Source organism: Falco naumanni, chromosome 2 (assembly GCF_017639655.2).
Source record: "Falco naumanni isolate bFalNau1 chromosome 2, bFalNau1.pat, whole genome shotgun sequence".
NCBI lineage: Eukaryota > Metazoa > Chordata > Aves > Falconiformes > Falconidae > Falco > Falco naumanni.
In genome coordinates, this window is record NC_054055.1 from 58,410,997 (window position 1) to 58,432,369 (window position 21,373).

The window sequence follows — 21,373 nt, forward strand, 5'->3', positions numbered from 1 at the left end:
AGTCAGTGTGAAAGTGACAGAAACTTGCTACATTTGAAATGAGAAGTTTGATTTGCTTGAGTACACGGCTTCGTTTATGCCTGTACCTGCCATATTTTACTAATGCAAGAAAAATGTTTCTAGATTTTATTTGCTGTCTGAAATAATAACATGACCATTTAAGAGTTTTGCAGAAAAGTGTTGTATAAAGAGAGGTTTTAGCTTTTGTTAAAATGGAGTAAAATTTCTGAACTGTGTTACTGCAACAGACATCTTTGGTGGGATGGGAGTACTCCCAAAGGCTAATGGGTAAAGAAAACTAACTTCCTACCCTTTCTCTTTTTCAACTCAAAATAAGATCTAACCTTTGAAAGAGCCATTCAGAGGAGGAGATCATTCCAAATTCTCTCTAGAGCACTCGCTAGTTCCAGGTCTCTGACCGGCAGTCTTTGCGACACTGAAGCACAATACAGTTTGGTACCTCCTGTGGCCTCCTTCCCCCCGACCCCCCCCAAAATGAAGCAGAGACACGTGTGTTGAGGAAGGGAACGGTAATGTTTCAGTCTCCTCCTGGCATGCAGTCAGGAATTTGCCAGGATGTGCACATGATGCCAGAAACAGCAAAGTCCTGCTGTTCAGATCTAGCCAGAGTCAGATTTGTTTTGGGGGGGACACAAACAGATTCCTTGCTGACTGTAAAAGTAATGTAGGCAGGTGATCCTCACTTTGTGCTAAAGATAACTTCAGTGAAAAATACCCTTTCTGCTGGAGTCATGTAATTTATCTCAGTTGAGTGTGTTTATGGTACTGTGTAGGTATTTGCATAGGTCAGTGTGATGGGTGAAGTAATCACAGGGAGGGACCCGGGTATGGTTTTCAGTGTGTAGATTAATAATATATTTAAATATTTGGTCTTTCCTGTTTAAATGAACTAATAACAAACTTTGTGATCGTTCCAAAGACCTCTTAAATACAATGAGCTGCAAGTCCTACCCAGACCATCCTATAAAATTATTAATCTATTAAAAAGTCCTTAGTATTTTAGGATTATGGAGTGTCTTAAAAGGACTAACCAGTGTTGAAAACTCTTCAGTGGCTTTATTATTAGCAAAATAACTCTGGAGCATGCTTCAGCAGGATGAGTCACTCATACTGTTTTCAAGTTTTAGTGAAAGCTCACTGAAATTCAGTGACTTTTTTTTTTTTTTAAAAAAAAAAAGTTTTTAAAAAATGTGTGGTTCCTGGAAGAGAATAACTAGGCTTTTGAACTTTGCTAGGCAAGAGTACTTTGTTTCGGTAAGGATAACGTACAGAAGCCCAGAGGTCCTTTCCAACCTCAACTGTGCGATGAGTGTACTGAACCAGCAAGCAGATAAACAGTGCCCCCCCTAGCCAAAGGGAGTGCTGGATTTGGGTGGACGGCAGGCAGATGTTGCAGCTGGGATCAGAAAAGCTGTATGCTGTAAACTGCATCTTGGCTTGCTGTCTTCTTGGGGGAGGGTTGGAAGGGTGGCGTTTTATAGCTGTGTCTCATTTTGTCTGATGAGGGTGGCTGACATCTTGACCCTGCAGAGGAGGTCATGTCTTGTGAGGGCAGCTGGAATCACTTAGCAGTTTACACAGATGGATTAACAGCAGCCCAGTTGAGTTTACTGGCAGGTTAGCCATCCAGCTGGTTTGCCGTAGTGTATACATGTTGGCCTGTTCTGCTTCTACTCAGGCTTTTCACAGTCTGCCTGGTATAGAAGAGGCAGCCAAACTGCTCTGCTGCTGACAGGCTGGGAGGCCTTCCCCCTGAGCACGGAGGGGCAGCTCTCCCTGGCAGTGCTGTGCTGACAAGAGGTGTTTGTGCTGCCAGCAAGTGCGTGTTCCTTCTCGTCTAGGTTCTCAGGCTGGCTGCAGCTGCAGAGTGATAAACATTTGGATGTGAGCACCCAAGTGAAAAGCTGTACTAATCGTGGTTTGCAAGAGGCAGTGGGCCACTCTGCTGTGCCACAGTCCCCTGTTGCTTCAGTTTCTGTTGTAGGAAGCACCTGACTTCTTCTGTACTGTTTTATCAGCTAGAGATGAGTGTCTCGCATTGGTTTCCCTCAGATGGGTGAGTACTTCCAGCACTCCAGCTTTTACTGAGATAAATGCTCACTTCCCTCCAGAGTTGTTTGGGTTTTTTTGCTATTCTGAAGTATGTGGGGAGTAAAGAAGATAATTTTAGTTGCATTATGTTGTGTTAAAGTTGTTTCTGAAAGGTTAAAAGCTAAGCTAATGCAATGGTGCTTCATGTTAGGATAAGGCAGAGCGCATGTGTGGTCTGTTACCGTGCCTTCACTAACTGTCAGTAAGCCTTACAAGAAATGAGCTTGATCACTTCCAACAGTGTGAAAGTGCAGCACTGAAGAGATTGTCTTCACGCTGTTGGTTTTGCAGGAGTGATGCACTGCTGGGTCTTTCTCTTTCAGTGTTTTAGTCATGGTAAAGAATAGTATGTTTTGCTTGTCCACTTAGCATGCAATGTAAACTTTGTCCAGCTGATACAGAGAAGTTCTGCATGCAGAGGGGCTGAAGGGTCACCCTCCACTTCAGGTTGGTAAGGAGCAGGCTTGAGTTTGTGTTCTTCTCCTTCCAAACGTTCCATCTTTTGGACCTATTGAAAGGAAAGAACTGAGGCTTCTTGCACAGCCCAGTGCACCGGTGGTGCAGGAAGCAGCTCTCCCATGTGTCTGTTAACTTACTGGCTTGCCGTTGTTCACATGCAGTTCTGGGTTATTGTTCTCAGCCTTGATGAAATTGTGGGGTTTTTTTTATTCCCATACTATGTTGTACCATAGTGAAAGTTTAAGAATAGACTACTGGTTCAAAGGTGTCATGGTACTGAACACATAAACTTACTGCAATTTTTTCCAGTTTTGCCATATGCATATTAGTCACAGGCTGCATCACGGTATAGCTGTCCCTCCTCTCCCACTCTTCAACCTGCAAGAGAGTGTAAATGCTGTGTGCTGCAGATCTGAAGGAACGGGAAACAGCAGCTTCGAAGGACTGCAGCCTGGTTAGCTGTACCTAACATGTCCTAATTGCTGTCACATTTTGCTTTCTCTTCTGTGTTTTGCTAGAATGTGGTATGGTTTGAGGAAGGAGTTACTGATTTTTTTCTTCATTTTAAAAAGAGTCAGTAACGAAATTAACATTCCACGTTTCTCCTGGTTTGTTTGGGTATTTTTTCCCCCTGCTCCTTCTCTTGTACAGCCAGGATACACATTCTGTGTCACGAAAAACCTTAAATAGATGCAGTGCATCTGGCCTGCAGTTCCATCTGTTCAGCAGCGTCAGCCTTTGAAAGAAACAATACTTCAAAAATTAATTGAAATGGAAGTTGTACCTCTGAATGTCTGAGAGTGGGGCAGTGGACTAGAGTACACAGCAAGCAGTTTCAGAATGTATTTAGTCCAAAATTCACTCATGGCAAATACCAACACAGCTCCGTGCTTGTTGGTGAACCCACATTGTGTGTGGCGGAGTTCTTCAAATGTTGTATTTGTGTTCTGGTTTCCACCTGTGTTCTGTTGTGTTGGGAAGCAGCTTTTTTCCCCAAAAAGTACAGATTCCTTATCACAAATATTTCATAGTTGTTTAAAACTGGCATGCATACTTAGCTGTTTGCATTTTTTTAAAATCTGTATGCATTGCCAGGAGCTATGCAATGAGTTAGTTGTTCCAGTTTGGAAGTGTCTAGGAGAGCTTTTTCAAATACTCTTTCCTTACCAAGTATATGTTATGTGATATTTTTGCTATTAAACTGCTCTCAAAAGTCTCGGGTGCGTAGGAGTACTGTTCTGAAACTTGATATGCCTCCCAGGGATAGAGTTAATGTTTCAGGAGAAATGTCTTTGCTGGGATCTGCTTATACTCAGATTCTTTTGATGAAGTCTAATGCAAAAGTAGGAAAAATCATTTTGACTCCTCCAGAGTTCACGGGCTTGGACAACCTCTGCTCAGTTACTAACCTGAGTATATTAACCAGAAATCAAATAATTTAAAATTGCTTTAGCATGCCAGTCAAGTGTTTAATCAAAAGTACCTGAAGTGAGAGTGAGCTGTGCAAGAATTTGAATTAGAATAAGCGCTGTCCTTTAAATTCAAGGGCACCTTGCTGTGTGTTGCATTCCTGTGTGCGAAGCCTAGCCCTGGTGGGTGCTTTGATGAAGTGACAGTCTTCTAATGTTCTCCCTGTGCCACCTGTCTCTGGCACAGATTAGCAAACACAATAATGTGTTGAGGTTATGAAGCTTGGTGTGCTGCAGTGGGGTTGAACCAACATGAACATGAGAGGGAGCATTCGAGATGGTAAAGGGGCTGCCATAATCTGGACTGGGACAGAGCAGCTCAGTTTCTGCCACACAGCAGGATCTCTGCAGGGCAGATGGCTGGTGTGTAGGCTCAGCACTGTCCTTGGATGGAAATGGAGAAGTTGAGTGTGAGTATGCTCAGTGTACCTGAATGCTGGGACAAGGCCAGCTGATGCTGTGAGCTGGCAAAGGATGACAGAAGAGCTGACTGCGAGCAGGTGATTTCAGAGAAGTCACTGTCTTTGCAGGTACAGAGCTGGGTCCTGTCAGAGGACTATACTTTCTGAACAACTATTCAACTTCAAAAAATATACATATTACACACTCACATGCATTTTAAAGGGAAGGAGCTTAAAATGCTGAGCATTATCATGACAAGAAGCCTAGCAGAATAAGGCAGGGCACAGATTGAAGATCAGTAATTTAAGCAGCAGTCTTCCTCATGTAGACATCGTGTTGGTAAAGGTGGCTTTAAGGGATGATGGGACAGTGAAACTGAACTGGGACTTGTGTACCTTGTATTCTCTGCGACTTTCATCCTTTGCCTTCAAATTGTACTGCCTGTTAATGCATCTTTATTTTTGTCCTGGATCATCTGGGAACATCTGCTTTCATTTGCTTGTAACTGAGCTCTGTGCTGTGTGGTGATACGGGTCACCAAATTGATAGCACTTACCCAAACAGCAGAAATGAAAGGGAGTGCAAAGCTTGTTTTGAACAAGGTACAGTACAGGAAGAGAGGTGGTGGGATGTTGAACATCTCTGGTTTCCTTCTTCTTTCTAACTTGACAGCATATGGAGGTAACCATAAGAACTATACCAGCAGCCCATGGCTCACAGTGCTCATTACTGTCTAAATGATGTAGTTTATTTCCAGGATGACGGGACCTAAACTGTCACAGTTGTTGGGCAAGTGCTTGGTATAGTATTGTTTATTAGTGATCCTGGATCTGGTATCTCTTTACTGCCAAACATGGAAATGGCCAGGAATGGCCCAGTGCTTATACTGTCTGGTGCTAAGATCTCTGACATTTGAAAATGCGGCTTAGCCTCCAGTATGAAACAGTTCTGTGAAATTTGTTTTGACCAGTGCTGTGGTGAAGGTTAATTACTGCATCAATGCTGCCATCTATGGATCGTCAGGTAGCATAGCAATGGATCTTTGGAACAGCAGAAAACGGCTGTAATGGGGTCGTTGCTTTGTACACCTGTACTACTCAGTTGTGCAGGAAAATTATTATGAAGAGTGAAAGCCACTTTGACTGCCTCATGGGAAAGACGTACTGCATGGTGTGGAAGCTTTGTTCCTGTAGTTGTAGGACTGCAAATTCTGTTGTTTCTTGAAGAGTTATGTTTCATAAAGGTCTCCCCCTTGCATTTATTTACACAGTAAGATAACAAGTCTGAGAATGAGTTGTAATCAAAGACTTCCTTACAGTGTATAGTCTGAATTTACCCTGAAAAAGTGAAGATTTAGAAGACACCTAGTGGGGAAGGAGAAGAATGACTGGAGGCAACATTTACCATTCTTCTGGCTTTATTATATAACACAAGGTTAAAACCTAAAATTAAAATTTAGCAACCCCGTGTTTTTAAAGCTACCCACCTCCCGATTTTGTTGTGTGTTGTTTTATATGTCTTTATCTATATAAGACACAATAGAAACAACTTGCCACAGCACTTCATTTTTCTGAAGTGTTTGTGTTCTGAAAGTTTTATGATTAAATAAACAAAACATGAAAATAAACAATACCATGTTTCCTATGTGGGAATAGGGAGTCTTCTTTTAGCTGAATAGTTGATCCTTGAAGCTTACTTTACGTCTATGTGGGGATATTAACTCTTAAGAAAATTAGCTTTTCTTTCTGTGTTTACTGGCAGATTGTGGGTTTTTTCCCCCCTCCTCTGTACCTCTTTCGGGAAGTAGGAACACCTTGTTTGTTCCTCATGTTCAACCGTAGTAAAGGAAGACAGGGATGTGGAAGTCCCTTTGGACTTTAAAAGGAAATCCTGCATCTAATTGTAGATGTCTATGGCAAACAATTCTGGACAAATGATAATTTTGGCTATTGTTTGCAAATAAGCTTAGTGTCTGTGGTGCCCAGTGTTGCGTGATCTGAAGAAAAACAATCTCATAGTCATTACATCCTAGACACATCAGTTGTCTCCTATCTGTAGAAGTTCTGCTATGAGCATGGATTGCCACAATGTTTTTGTTTTAAGGATCTGGTATCCTTTCATATAAGGGATAAAATATCCCCCTTCATCATGGAACTAGCTGCCTCCGTTCCAATGATGGTCTGTGTATCTCTCTTCCCTCCTTATATTTGTAGGGCAGCTAATTATTTGATTGGGGTGGAGGGAAAAGGAAGAAAAATGGATGAATAATTCTTCAAAGCACTTGGAGATGTTATTAGTATGAAGAGATACTGTATCTGTTGTGTCTTTTTGCAAAATAAGGAGTCTATGATTGCTTTCATAGGACAAGAGGAGGAGGGCTATTGAGTAATTTCACAAAGGAGGTCTTGCGGTGACATGCTCTAAAGAAACTCCTCGTGATTTACCAAAGTAATGGACAGAAGTTGATTCAGTAAGTTCAGTGGTTTTCTGAGAAGGCACAGTTGTATGATTGAGACTTCAAAAAACTAATGCACATGAGATGGGAGACAGTGCAGATAATTAGTAAAAGACCTAACGTGATTGCTTCACTAACGATTGAAGAAATTATAATGTCTCTTTTTCAGAGTTGAAGGACTTTGCAGACTTTCTGTATAAATAACAAGATATGTTGGCATTACTTTCTTTTAAAATTTCGTCTTTGCTTTTATTTTATGCTTATTGAATACTGTCCTTTTGTTTAGTTATCGCTTTGCTTCAGACACCTTGGTCTGTAGTTATGAAAAACAGTTATATGGTGGTCTTAATGGGGAAGTATTTTTTTGCAAAGAAATCACTTCTCTGCTACAGCTTTTCTATTTTGCGGTGAGCAAGCTAAACAATTTCCTGCCAGTGATTTGTGCCTTAGAATACTTACAGAGCTGTCTTTGGAAAAAGAAAAGATAAACTACGGCCATGAATCAAAAGGAGGTGCAAATGGTGCCTTGGCAAAAAAGAACCCCAAATTGTGGGAAGTGTTCTAATTTTCAAGTACTGTGAAGTAAGCCAAACTGTGAATAAGCTGAACATTAAAACTTCTCTTTACTAGTCTTTAGCCTCTGAAGACATGTTGTGATGTCCGTTAAGATGTAATTATAATGTGGTAAGTTATGAGAAGAGTTTTAATTTTCTTAATTTTTTTTAACCAAGAATTCAAAAATAGTTTAAAAAATGGCTCAGCCGAAAAATAGTGAATAATATTTACTGTAGAAGAGGACTGAGGGGTAGCCAATTACTAGGCTGTTCTACAGAATTGTGCTTAAAATCTTGAATAGCGGATATATGAGTCACATTTCAGTAGTTAATTCCAACTTATTGTCTCTACCATGAAAATAGGTGATGATAAATGAGGCAAAAATAGCTTACATGCTTTGCAACATAGGTCATCATAAATTGTCATCTTTTGGCTCTGCTCTGCCCGTGCTTTACACTAAATACAGTGTAAATACAGTGATAAAAGGTCATCATTTAGCGCTTAAATCAGCGGGGAGCTGGGAGTGAAGACTCTCTTCAGGCCACCACCATGAGGTGTGCCCTTGGGTTGCTTAGGTGTGGACTGGATGCTGTGCTCCCTGTGTGGGGTTGGGAGGGTGGAGAGAACCGGGGTTTTTGTGCTGGAACATGGCAACTCATAGTGCAGTGGGGGATCAGATGCTGGAATGGTGGTAAGAGAGGCTGAAGCTCTCATTCTCCTGTGGTGCCCATCTCTCCCTCCCCAGCACAGGCAGCGGTCACATAGTTAAACTTGTCCATGCAAATGGTTCTGGGAGGTTGATGCTACCCTGTGCTTCTCTGCACTTTCTTTACACCAGAAGCATGAAACAGGTGAAGCTATGTGAGCCATAAGTTCAGGTAGGACTTGCAAACTTTGGAAAGAAAGTATTTCTCAGCCAAAGTAAGAATGGCTATGAAACTAACCACATTCAAAAGCAAATGAAACTGTAACTCTGAATTTGGGTGTGCAACATACCAGGGTCCTGAATCACTGCTGATCAAATGTATGTTCTCCAAGACAAGAAGTTTGCAGAATGAAAATGTAGATATTAAATACAGAGTTAAAAGCTAATCCCCATTACAAGTTGGACCACTCCTAGTACAGGGTTCCACTTTTGAGGTCGTATGTGTCTCAAGGGCCTCTTGAAGTAAATGTCTGTCTTCAATGTAGTTGCCTGCTCTTCTTGGTTCAGTGGAGTGGCTCATGAATGGCAGCTTACCAGAGGAAGTGTCAATATCCTTAACAACTGCTAGACAGCTCTCTGCTCTTTAGATTTATAAAAATCATAAAAGGCTCATCTGACCCTCATAGAAACATGATTTTGATTGCTTCCAGGCTACCAGGCTTGGAGGGCACTTTACTCAGTCTGTGATGTATATCTCCACGTCCCGCTGGACATGTCTATGCTTAGCTTCAGTGAGCCACTTAGCAGTATTTCCAAAAATGATGCTCTGCTCGTTGCTTGCCTTGCACATAGGCATAGTTTGAGAGAGTGTACAGTGGTGGTAAGACACCCACAGGACTGTAGCCTTTTGTCTTCAGCTATTATCAGGTGTGTAGTCACAGATTTCTATTACCTGAACCAGGAACTTTCTGATATCTTTGGAGGGACAGAGACCTTATGTCTTGAGTTTTTCTGTCTGTATACCAGGCACACAGTGGCTTCAGACTAGGTGGGCTAGATCAGGGGTCCTCAAACTTTTTAACCAGGGGGCCGGCATGCAGATGCAGTGGCAGGCAGTCACCTGCGGCTGCTTGGTTTCCCCCCCAACCCCCGGCGGGGGGTGTCTGTAAATACTGGGGGCCGGATTGAGGTCCCTGGGGGGCCATATTCAGCCCACGGGCCGTAGTTTGAGGACCCCTGGGCTAGATGATCCTTTTGTTTGTCAGGGTTCAACTTATCCACACAGTGATAGCTGACAGTACCAATGTGTGTTAAGCAGGCATGAAGGTGACACATCACCCTCTCTCTTGCTTTGATTAGGGATGTCAGTCATTTGGTGGAACTTACTTTACATATTGGCAGATTATTGAGTGGGATTTTGAGTGCTTCAGTCAGGTGTGTCTCAAGCAGGAAATCTGAGATGATTTCTCAGAGCTATTTTAAAAGTGTTTTCCTCTGTTCTGAGGTCATTCAGACATGAGGCCACCTTTTCTAGTTTTCTGACGATACAGAGAGGTTGGTCAGGATGCAGGGCAGGCAGTTGTGATGGCACCGCTCCATCTGAGGGGCAGCTTTCATTCAAGACTATCTCAGCTAGCAATGCAGTCATCCCACACCTGCTTCTTTGCTTTTTGTCATTGCTTTCCAGCCTGGGGATAGCTTTTGGGGTTCGTAAAGCACATCCACTAAACCCTGGTAAGAAACAGTTAATCAAGAAGTACTTAGTCTTTTGCAGTTCTTAAATTAACTGATTTTCCCTGTGGTGTGAGACAAAATACCTTTCTGTGTTTTAAAACTTCTGTTAATTTTTATTACATTTTTACTTACCTTCCTTGTACATTAAGAAATAAGATGGGCTCCATAAAGGGATACTCAGCAGCAATCTCTGTGCTTTTCTATGGAGGGTTTTTTTTGTCACTTGTCGCCAAGAGTTTTATCAAGGGCTTGGTAGGAGAAGCAGTTTTGTTTGTTTGCATTCGCTAATGATCCTTTTCCATAATGGGGTGTTAATTTGGTGCTGTATTTTCTCACACAGTTCTTTGAGCCTGTGGTCAGCGACTCTTTTCACCTTTTGATGAAGATAATGTTGTTGGTAGCTGTGTGCTCTACCAGAAGTGTGAAACAAGATTCAAGCCCTTGTGGCTGAAGCAGTGTGACATCCTGTGCTTTCCCTCTCTTCTTTTTAAGATTCTCCTCAGCATTCATCCTAGATTCCTGCATCACTTGTCAAAAAGTCAGCCTGCTGGTGTTTCATCTGAACCCTCATATTTCTGGAACTGGGGCAACTGTACCTCCTGCATGTCAAACACACTTTCTTTTTTATAAAGGTCATTCATGAGTGTTTCTTACTACTTCAGTGCAATAACTGTCTCTGTACAGACTGTCATAGTGAACAGCAAACTGTGAGGTGACCAGAGAGCTAGGGGTAAACACCAGGCATGAGCCCCAGTGTCCACAGCGGAATCATTAAGGAATGTTGCCACTCTAGAAATAAAAACTGGAGTTTTATTTACATCTTAGTGAAAGTGATGATTTGGCTACAAGCCTGAGACGGCGTTTGCGGTAGCTGTTGCACAATGTGGTCTCTCTTACCCTGAGCATGACGTTCATTCAAGTAACTTCTCTGGGCCACAGTTAAGAGAGGTGAGTGTTTGCAGCAATCCCAGTGAACACATACAAATGTTCATTCAAAGGGAAAGAACTACTACTTGCTTCTAAATGGAGATTGGGATGTGTTAACTATATGCATACCTCCATCTTCTCATCTACTTCTGAACCCTTCTTTGTGTTGGAAGTACGAGATGGGCAAATAGAAAAGACCAGGTGTGCTTTACTCCTTCCACACTATGTTCAACCAAGGGAAGTAGACAGTCAGGAGTCTACCTTACAGGTATTCTTAAGCCAAGTCTTTGCCCTTAAGTGCTTAAGTTATGCGCTTCCAGACTGAATGGTTTCCCCCATCTTCAAAAAATCTTTGGCCAAATATGTGCACCCACTCAAAGTAGTTTCTGCTTAATATAGCACTGATTGTGAAAAGAGATTAACGAGTAAGGGGACAGGATCAGAAAATGAGATCTAGTGTATTTAGACTTTTAAGGGAACTATGAAGATCTTAATACATGGGGCAGAAGAGGCAGAATAACGGTAGACAAAAAATACTTGTTAACAAATGCAAAGTGATGTTTGATCAGTGTAAGGGAGCTTGAGGCACCTGTACTCAGAACTGAGGGCCCTGAGTTGGGTTGACTTAATGGAAGGATCTGTGCTAGTTCAAAACAGAAGCATGGCTTCACTGGCTGTGTTCTCTGCTGCTGTACCAGAGCCTTGCAAAGGAGACAGCAAGAACAAGTCCACGTGGCTTTGTTTCATCTGCTGAAGGTGCAGTTTTGTAGCAGGGCTGAGCTGGTTGACGCGTAGGCTGCCACTTACAGAGCAAGCACTTGGCCCCAGCCTGTGCTTTCCTATCTACCACTTGCAGTGCAAGTTGTCTGACTTCCTACAGGCAGTGGTTCTAGGGAGATAAAATAATGATTAAAAATAAAGCACGTATACATACGTATTTTTGCAGGGATCATTTCCTACTGGCTTAAGTATCTAAAGCTGCTCACTTCTGGTGGGTGAGTGCCAGCACCAGGGTGAGGAAAGCAATGGGATTGTGTGGCTGGAAGGCAGAACCGGGACTCTGTCCTTCTGTTACTCTGTACCACAAGATTTGCAGTTGATTGCTTCAGCCCAGGTTCATGTGCTTGAGGTTAAGGCATGCATTGCTGCAGAATCAGTAACCTCTGCGGGAGGAGGAGGGCAGAAGACTATAACCTCTGAACCAGGAGTCTTCATGGTTTATCACACCAAGCCCCGATTTTAATAGCTGTAAGAGGCCAAGGAGTCATTATCAGCCTAAAGCTCTGCCCTATAAAAAGCTGTGCCATCTGAGATATCAGACTGTAGTAACAAATGGATAATCAGCCATTTCTTAACCAGTGTCAGGATTTGCTGAGGATTTTGAGAGTGTTTTTGAAATGGGGCAATGCTCCATTTTCACAATAATTAGGATACTTACCTCTACATTGCAGTTGGGTTATGAAGTCGCTCTGCTATCACACTTCTCAGATAGGCACAGTGCACACAAAACACGCAGTTGGGTAACGTTATTTAAGAGGGCAAAAGCAGTGGGAGGTAATTTGGCAAAAAGTGTTACCGGTAGTTGAATCTATCTGGAAGCAAGGTGGTATACCTTTGAAAGGGCTTCACTGAGATGAGCTGCCCCTTTCAAATTCAGAGCACTAAGTGGCATTTGTAATTGCAGGCTGTCACCACTTTCACACTTACCATTTTAAATTGTTTTAATGAAGTGGAAAGTACCAAGCATGTCATTATTAGAGATCTGTGAACTAAGTGTAATTATTCAGATTGGAAATGTGTTTTTATTTAAGGGGAAAGAAACTGGTCTGCCCTGGGCAGGATTAATCTCTGCAGTCAGTGTTCTGTAAGCAGCTTATGGAGGTAAACATTACAAGTCTTGCCAACTTGGCTAAATACTGCCAGCTATCTTAACCCTTTTTAAAGATAAATGACCTGTAATTGGATTTCAGTACTGGATAATTTTAAATAAGGGCTATTAGAAGAAGCAGTAATTGTTATGAAGACACTCCACAATAAGCATATTATTGTGAGATTTTGTATCTCTCAGAGTGATTTAGTATTACTCTGTGAGAATCAGGGTAGCAGGTTAGAGAGAAATGTGCTTTCATTGGACAATTCCCATTATTCTTATTATGTGTGAGGGAACAGAAATGGTAATGAAGTTTAGGTTGAGTTGGCATGGGGAGGAGGTGATGTTACCAAGCGTTACTTTGAACCAATATTGTGAATTTCTCAAAATTAAATTGGAAGAAGTGGAAAGATAAATTGATTGCTACTTTTTATATTTCTACAGAACTTTTAAAAATAAAAGCAGATACTGTTTTTGTCTGCAGTAGTATACTTTTTAAAAATAATTTAAAATTTCCATCAGAAATTATTTCTCCATACAGCCAGTTTCTCTAGGAGGGAGGCACATATTAAGAGTGGAAAAAATTATTTTCAGTAGAACTTTAACCACTGTGTTGGTAATCTTTGCTTAGTGCCTGTTGCAAAATATTAAAGAGTTAAAACTGAAGCTAAATGGGGAGAGCAGATTGTGATGTTGCCTACAGTATTTCATTTGTTTGATGTTGTTACCACAGGCCAACAAGTGTTTTTTGGGAAACACAGATAAGACTACTGAAATAGTAATATTTAAGTCTTCAAATTAAGAGATATTTTATTTCACCAGTTTGGTTTGAACAAATAAAACACAAGTTTATTTAACTTCTGAGGTATTGCTGATTTTGATGACACCAGTATTTAAGCTTTTATCTATGAAGTACAGAAATCACTAAAAATGTTTAGCCATTTTTCCCAAGTTCATGTAGCATTAATGGGGGGTTATGCTTTTGTGTGTTTGTTGCCATCCTAAACACCCTAAAATGTGGGAGACTTTTCAAATCCATTTTTTAATTCCTTGTTTTCTTACATCTACTGCTCGGTTACAGTTTTTCTCAGAGGAAGCACTGTTTGATTCTCTCTCACAGATTTTAGGATAGCTCACTGTTATGTTCTCCATGACTAGTAATTTGCATGGTGGGTTTTTTTGGCTTTATTATTCTCTGAAAAGTCTTACAATTAGTTTGTTCACTTTCATTTTGCTCATAACAGACGTTCATTAATTTAAATTTTTAACTTAGTCACTTCAGTCTTTCTGATTTGAAAGAATACTTTTCCTTTTTGGAGAAAAAGAATTATGACTTTTTATCCTGCTGGTGTTGGCAGCTGGAGAAATGATGTGTTTTACCCCTCCCTGATTGCAACTCTGTGCTCTCTTTGCTCCTCCTTGCTTTTTTCCTGCAGGGTTCCAAGACATTCAGCTAGCACCTGCATCCCATGTCCCTGGCCATGAGGAGTCCCTCTATACCCAGGAGCACAGGGAGAGCTGTCCGCAGCTAGGCAGACCCACGGAGGCCAAGCTCGTGGCTGACCTGTAGATGGACCACTGTAGATAGAGAGCCTAGGGTCAGGGAATATACAGGGCAAATATACAAAACATACACCAACTTGTCACAGAATAGTCATCCAGTGCTGGCTGCTACAGTAGATAAATTACAGAATCATAGAATCATTTAGGTTGGAAAAGACCTTTAAGATCATCAAGTCACACCGTTAACCCAGCACTGCCAAGTCCACCATGTCCCCAAGCGCCACATCTACACATCTTTCAAATACCAGCAGGGATGGTGACTCAACCACTTCCCTGGGCAGCCTGTTCCAATGCTTGACAACCCTTTTGGTGAAGAAATTTTTCCTCATACCCAATCTAAACCCTTGGTGCAACTGGAGGCTGTTTTCTCTTGTCCTATTGCTTGTTACTTGGGAGAAGACACTGACCCCCACCTGCCTACGGCCCCTGTCAGGCCATTGTAGGGAGCCATAAGGTCCCCTCAGCCTCCTTTTCTCCAGGCTAACCAGCCCCAGTTCCCTCAGCTGCTCCTCACAGGACTTGTGCCCCAGACCCTTCACCAGCTCCGTTGCCCTTCTCTGGACACACCCCAGCACCTCAGTGTCCCTCTTGCAGTGAGGGGCCCAAACCTGAACACAGGATTCGAGGTGCGGCCCCACCAGTGCTGAGTGCAGGGGGACAATCACTGCCCTGGCCCTGCTGGCCACACTGTTTCTGACACAAGCCAGGATGCTGTTGGCTGTCTTGGCCATTATTGATTCATTGTTGATAACGTTACTTCTGCAATTGCAAACGTTTTGGTTCAGAGTAATGCTGATTTTCTCATTTCTTACGAGTCAGAGAAGTATTTTTGTTCTAAGCGAAAGTCACTTAACTAAAGCAAAATTTCCTTTAATACTTTTGAGATGCTCTGTAGTTCTTGGTGCATCTTGCTAGAACACCCTGACATTCTCCCCCTGGCCACTGCTGTCATCATTCTGTGTGTGGAAGAGTCCTGTTATGAGCAGTTGAGTTATATACCAGATGAGACAGAGTTTAAATCATGCGTCTTTGCTTAGACCTTTTTTTGAGATGCTGACAAAGTTGGGTAAAACTGTGAAAAGAGAGTAGCAAAAATGCTTTCCACCAATGTGTCTGTGGCCAGTGAGGCGTACTTGTTTCCTGTTTTTGTTTGTGACTAGGAAGTGGCACCTTGAGAAAGAATATTAGAATCAGATTTCTGAGAAGTAATTTCAGAATTCAAGCTACATCTTTATGCTTTGCTGATCATAGGTATTTTGACAGAGGATTTAAATAGTAAAGATAATTATTCTTTAGTCTCATTCCTGTGAATTATTATGTGCAACACCAATAAAAATGTCTCAGTCTTAAAGAACTGATTAAAACTTTAAAGACAAATACTTTTTTAAAAAACTTTTTTTATTTTAAAGTTCCAAAGACTGTCGGGAACATATGACAATGAGACTTCATCTGTAGTTAAAATATGTTGTAGTACTAACTATTGATATCTGCTCCAAAAATCTTTTTTTATGGACATTTTTTAATTACAGTCCTGATCATGAACCATTTAATTTTGGCTGGAATTTACAAGGTGCAGCACAAGAAGCACAGCAAAAGGAATATATGATGACAGTGGTGCTTGAATAGAAATGCTGAGCTGTACAGTAAGTGCCTCCACAGCACCAGCAACCACAGTATGAGGAAGGCAGGGCCGTAGCCAGAGGAATTAATTTTTCCAAGTTCAGTTTGCACATACAGTGGAAGAATGTAAAGAGTCATTTTATGGAGGAAGTAAAATCAGTTCAGACAACAGGAGGCATTTCCCTGACCCCTAGGGTCTGCTCTCCATCTGCAGTGGTCCTCAGCTAGTACCTCTCAGCCATGAGCTTGGCCTCTGTGGGTTTGCCTAGCTGTGGACAGCTCTCCCTGTGCCCCTGGGTATGGCCAGGGCATGGGATGCAGGTGCTAGCTGAACGTCTGGAGCCATGCAGGAGAAGAGCAAGGAGGAGCAAAAGCAAGTGCAGAGTTGCAAGCAAGGAGGGGCAAAGAGAGCTCAGAGTTGCAGGCTGCCTGTCCTGCAGTCATCCCTGGTGTCAGCTTGCCAGTGGTGGTATCCAAGCATGCTAGTTTTAGAGCTTTTGCTCTAGCTTGTGGGCTAAGAGGAGTTACAGAGGAAAAAGCTTTCATCTAATGAAATTAGTACAATGTAATCTGTTATGTCAGTAATTTCAGATGGCTTTATTTTTTTATTTTCACAGAACTGAGATACTTTCTTCCGGCTGACATTTTTAATATTGATATACAATGTGTTATTTTATTGCAGGCCCAGGCCTCTTTCTAGTTGTCCTGTCTGATCATTTATGTCAGTTTTTGCCTAGAATAAAGCCACTAGGAGAGATCATGAGATGTGGCTAAGTGTTGAGGGTATGACCATGAAGCTTTGACCTGTATCCCTCTTTTAGCATAAATAACGTTATTATGTAGCTAGCCCCGACACGTTTGAAATACTTGGTTTGCCGCTATCTGGGTGAATGGAGGAGTAAGGTTCTGACGGGTGTTTGGGCTGTTTCGAATAGTTGGTGTTGTGAATACACTGTATTTATTTTTTAAAGGACAGAAATAAAGAATTGTCTCAGAATTGCCTTTATAGTCTGATAATTTGTCAGGAGTCTTCAGTTGTCTCTTGTTGTCAAAAATACAGCTGGCATCAGTATTTCATCTCTTCCTGTCCAACTGGTGACAGTAATGTGATATTGTTACTTCTGGACAGAATGGCTGTAACTGTCCATACTTGGAAGCTGTGATACTAAGGTGAAACCTTAAGTTTAAGTTTAAACCTTAAAACCTTTAAGTTCTTAGCCCCCTAGCATCAGTAGCTGCTGATGAAACACTGTCTAGCTGCTTTGTAGGATTGTAGGCTGAGAATAATCAGTTTTCAGCATCTCTATATTTAAAGTAGGCTGCCTCAGAGTGCCTTCTGTCAACTAACCACAACTTCCCTCGAAAGTTACATGCCACAGGAAGGATGAAACTGCTAAGTCTAGCTTATTAGAGGGAGGAACATAACTATCCTTGTGCGTGGCATAAGAAAACATATACTTTTCTGGAGGGGACAGGATAACCACAAATGTTGCTGCCTTCAGAACAGGTGCAAAACTTGCGTTTTTAGTTTAGCCCTTTGCACAACATCTGTCACAACTGAGGAAAAGAAAAGAGGAAGAGGAGAAACTCGTATTTTTGCACTGAGGAAAAATGAATGCAGCTTTTTGAAAGAAATCTAGGCCATGTCTTGACCTTTCTTTATTTTAAGAGGATGCTAATGACAGCATTTTGATAAGGGCTTAAATAGAGGACAATACTAGAAGATTTTACAGTTTTATCGTTTGTTAGTTTTACTGCAAGGACATTGAGTTTCATGTTACTTTCTTGCTAAACTTGTTAGTTGTAGAAGGATGCAGGTTGAAAGGAGCCTCTGGGTATCATAAACCATAACCCTGGTAATGCCAATTAAATCAGGGCTGCGTCCAGTCAAGTTTTGAGTATCTCTAAGGATAGAGATGCCACAGGTTTTCTGTGCAACCTTTCCCAACGTCTGACTAACATCGTGATGAAAAAATGCTTCCTAATGTTTAATTGTTCCTTGCTGCAACTTGTGCCTTTTACTGGGTGTTCCCACCTTTTCTGAACCCCTCTTCCTTAGGCAGTTGAAGACGGTGATAACATCTCCTCTCAGTCTTCCCTTTCCAGGCTGAACCATCTCAGCTCTCTCAGGCTCTCCTCCTGTAGCATGTGCTGCAAGCCCCTTCATCATTTTTGGTGGCCTGCTGCCTGGTGGAACTTGTTCCAGTATGTCAGTATCTTTCTTGTACTGGGAAGCCCAAAACTGTGTACAGGACTCATAAGTATGATCTCACAAGAGCTGAACAGAGAGGATTGCTTTCCTCCATGTTCTTTTGAACACAGTCCTATACATATTTGGCCTTGAGGTCACACTACCGACTCCTCTCTAACTTGTTGTCCACCAGGAGCCCAGACCTTTTTTTCCAGCTTCTTTTCTAACCAGCTGGTGCCCAGCCTGTAAGATTGTTTGGGTTTATACCATCTTGGGTGCCAGACTTTGCACTTGAACTTCATGAGGTTCCTGTGAGCCCATTTTTCCAGCCCATTGAGGTCTTGTTCTTTATTTAATGCGTCTGAGCAAGTTTATCCAAATTTGGCAGTTGTGGGGGAAGATCCTACTTTTGAGACTTACCTGTACCCTACTGTGGTAGGAAAAGGGGATCAGTACACTCTTGATCTCCCTGTGTATAGAGATACCCTGTTCTCTTCTGCCACCCAGCTTGAACACAGTTGGATTTCCATTCTTTCTTTGCACTTGCCTTCTTCCCTTCCTCTGTAGTTTGGGTGAAGTGGTAAAAAACTTTGATCTGACTGTTCGCAGAAGTGACTAGATGACTTGAAGGAAGGGGATTTGATGCAGGTCTGTAAAATCACAAGTAATGTGGGCAGGGTAAACAGAGTGGCTGCGTTCACTCATTTCTAATACAAGAAGCAGGGAACTTCAAATGAAACTAACAGGTGTCACAAGCGAAAATGGCGCCAGACAACATGGGTAGTTTGTCTGTGGAACTTCTTGCTGCAAGATGCTGCAGGCACAGACATTTGATTGGAGTTCAAAAAGGGACCAGATGATGGTGCAAAGATGAGCCGTGTACCTCAGGAAGTCCAAAGTTAGATGTTGCAGGAAGCCAAGAGAGTATTCTGAGGGGAAAAAAAATGGAGGAAATATGTCTGAGCATTTACTACACAAACAGCATTTCCCCTATTTTTCTTCCAAAAAGGATTGCACCTTGGCTGAATTATTTTGGTGCAATAGCCTTAGCCTGCAGGCTGTAGCTTAGCCAAGACTGTATTAGGAAATATTTCACTCCAATGAATTTGATGTTTTTCTAGTGATTCTTGGTGACTGTTGACCTTGCCTGTATTGAGCCAGCACAGTGGGATACTGCTAAGATACAAACCTTGGTTTGTCTTAAGTTCTTCCCCTGCTCTGTACCACAGACATGAAGATGGAAGAGACAGTTGCTGTTTTTCAGTTCCTCCAAAACTGGTTGTATAAAGCAAAGCTTCTCTTCTCCTTCTCTTCAGCTCCACCTTATTTATTTTTCTTATGTTGCAGGCTGTCTCATAATTTTCTTGGAGTCTGTTCATTCCTTGCTTACCTAAAAGCTTTTGACTTTCAGAACAATGTTAGTCTTCAATGAAACATCCTTTTAAAAAGAACCAGAACCTTCCATGTTTTTCTTGATACTTGATGAAGCTTGCTGCTTCAGGAGGAGTCATTAACAGTCTTCAGGAATCGTGTTATTTGTGGTAGCATGCTGACCACTTTGGACACTTGCTGTTACTGTCTTCTGCTAGGAGATGACCATGTTGCCAACAGGTTCCTCATCAGCGCAGCTTTCAGGGCCACAGCCAAAAGAGTCAGGCAGCAGTGCCTTGGGGAATACCTGTCCTTTTCCACTGGGATGTAAGCCACAGGAAATTGTGTTATCTCCACACATTCAGTTAGGCTTCAATATCTTCAAGCCCAAGGTGGCTGAGGGAACCCATTTGAGCACTTGCATTAGTAGTCCTTAGTTTTGCATTCTCACCAAAAGGTGAAGGAACTATAGGCTCTTTTGATGAAAATGCATGTGTGTTGGGATTTTTCACATGATGCACTTTCACTTGGTAATGTGTTCAACAACAGGTGTCTCTACAACTTTCTTTTCTGGACTTGGACAGGGACAGCCAAAATGTACCATTTGGTCCCCCTCGTAATTTTTATTTCTATGTGGTCTGTCACATTCCCTACCAGCTAAGATTTGATGTCAGCAGTGGACATATAGTCTAGTTGGAGTCTTCTTAGCAATTGCCCTAGCCCTACACTCTGAAGTGTAGAGTTAAAAGATATCCTATCGTTTTGTCATGAACACAGGTTTTAAGATCTTGACTGGACTTCACCCTCCAAACAGAGGGCCGGTTTCCCCAAAGAACGTAAGTCAGATCCTCGTAATGAGCAAGCCATATGAACCTGTTGCTACTCATCAGCTGCTTTATTTTTAAGTGAAAAGGGTGAGTGAGCTCCAGATCTGATGACCATTTCCCAGCCTTTCATGTAGATGGGGGTACTTCCTAGAATGTATAAACAGCTTTTGCCAAAGCAAAAGCTAATTTCCTTTTACAGAGCTCATTACTGCTTCAGCCACATGTTGCATGGCATGGCATGCTGGTGTCTTTTCAGACAGACACATCCATTAATATACTTAGTATTGGAGAGGAGAAGAGATGCCAGATATGGCTTTTACCCCCTTTATTCATGTCTGTGCAACATGCAGGAGGAGAGGGACTTGAGGTGTGCTGCTATAGGTAACTGGAATAGGTAAAAATACTCCAGCAGACAATACTGGGGCAAGAGTACCAGCAGGGTAAATGGATAAGGGCATCCTGAAGAAAACCAGTTGTTTGAACTGTAAGTTTTCAGTATTACTGCTTTCCCTTGCTCCTATGCAGCAGCTTGTTACTGACTGGTGATGGCTACCAACCCCACAGCACAGCTGGTAGAAGAAATAGGACAGATGCTCTCTAAATTACTTCAATGCTGTGTCCCAGGCCGACTGAAACCACCGCCGCTACTTTTGGCAGTTTCAGATAAGCACACAGAAGAGAGGCTCCTCATTGATACGTGTGTGTGAGCTGTGAGTGCGTGCTGATGAGTAGTGAAGGGGAAGCAGTGGCATCAGCTGCCACAGCTATAAATTGTCACTTTCTGTGTCTGTGCCCTTAGGGCTCTTGCCAGGAAGCTGAGCTTATCTTAGCTTTTAAAGGTTTTCATTTTACTTGTTTCTTCAGCATTTGAGAAATACTAAAATAAGGAGAAAAAACCCAGCTTTTCTCAAACCTGTATCTAACTGGACCAATGCTCTAAGGCTTATTAGAGTAAAAGCAGTATTTTGATGTAAAGTTAGCTGTTTGAGAATGTTGAGGTGATTTAGAAACTTAAGTCTAAATTTGTTAAATAGCAGAATTGCTAACATAAGAAAATGTCGGTAGAGAAAGATTGTCCATATAGATCTTCACTTTGTTTCCACTTAAAAGAGAATAGGTATCTGCATTATGTGGTGCTGTAATACATATTTGAGTTATATTTTACAGACAAG

General features: G+C 41.9%; 1 protein-coding gene across 2 annotated transcripts in view; it reads left to right on the plus strand.

The window, feature by feature from the left end:
* UBAC2 (UBA domain containing 2) overlaps positions 1–21,373 on the plus strand; it is a 99,861-nt gene that overhangs the window by 26,282 nt on the left and 52,206 nt on the right. The window lies entirely within an intron of this gene.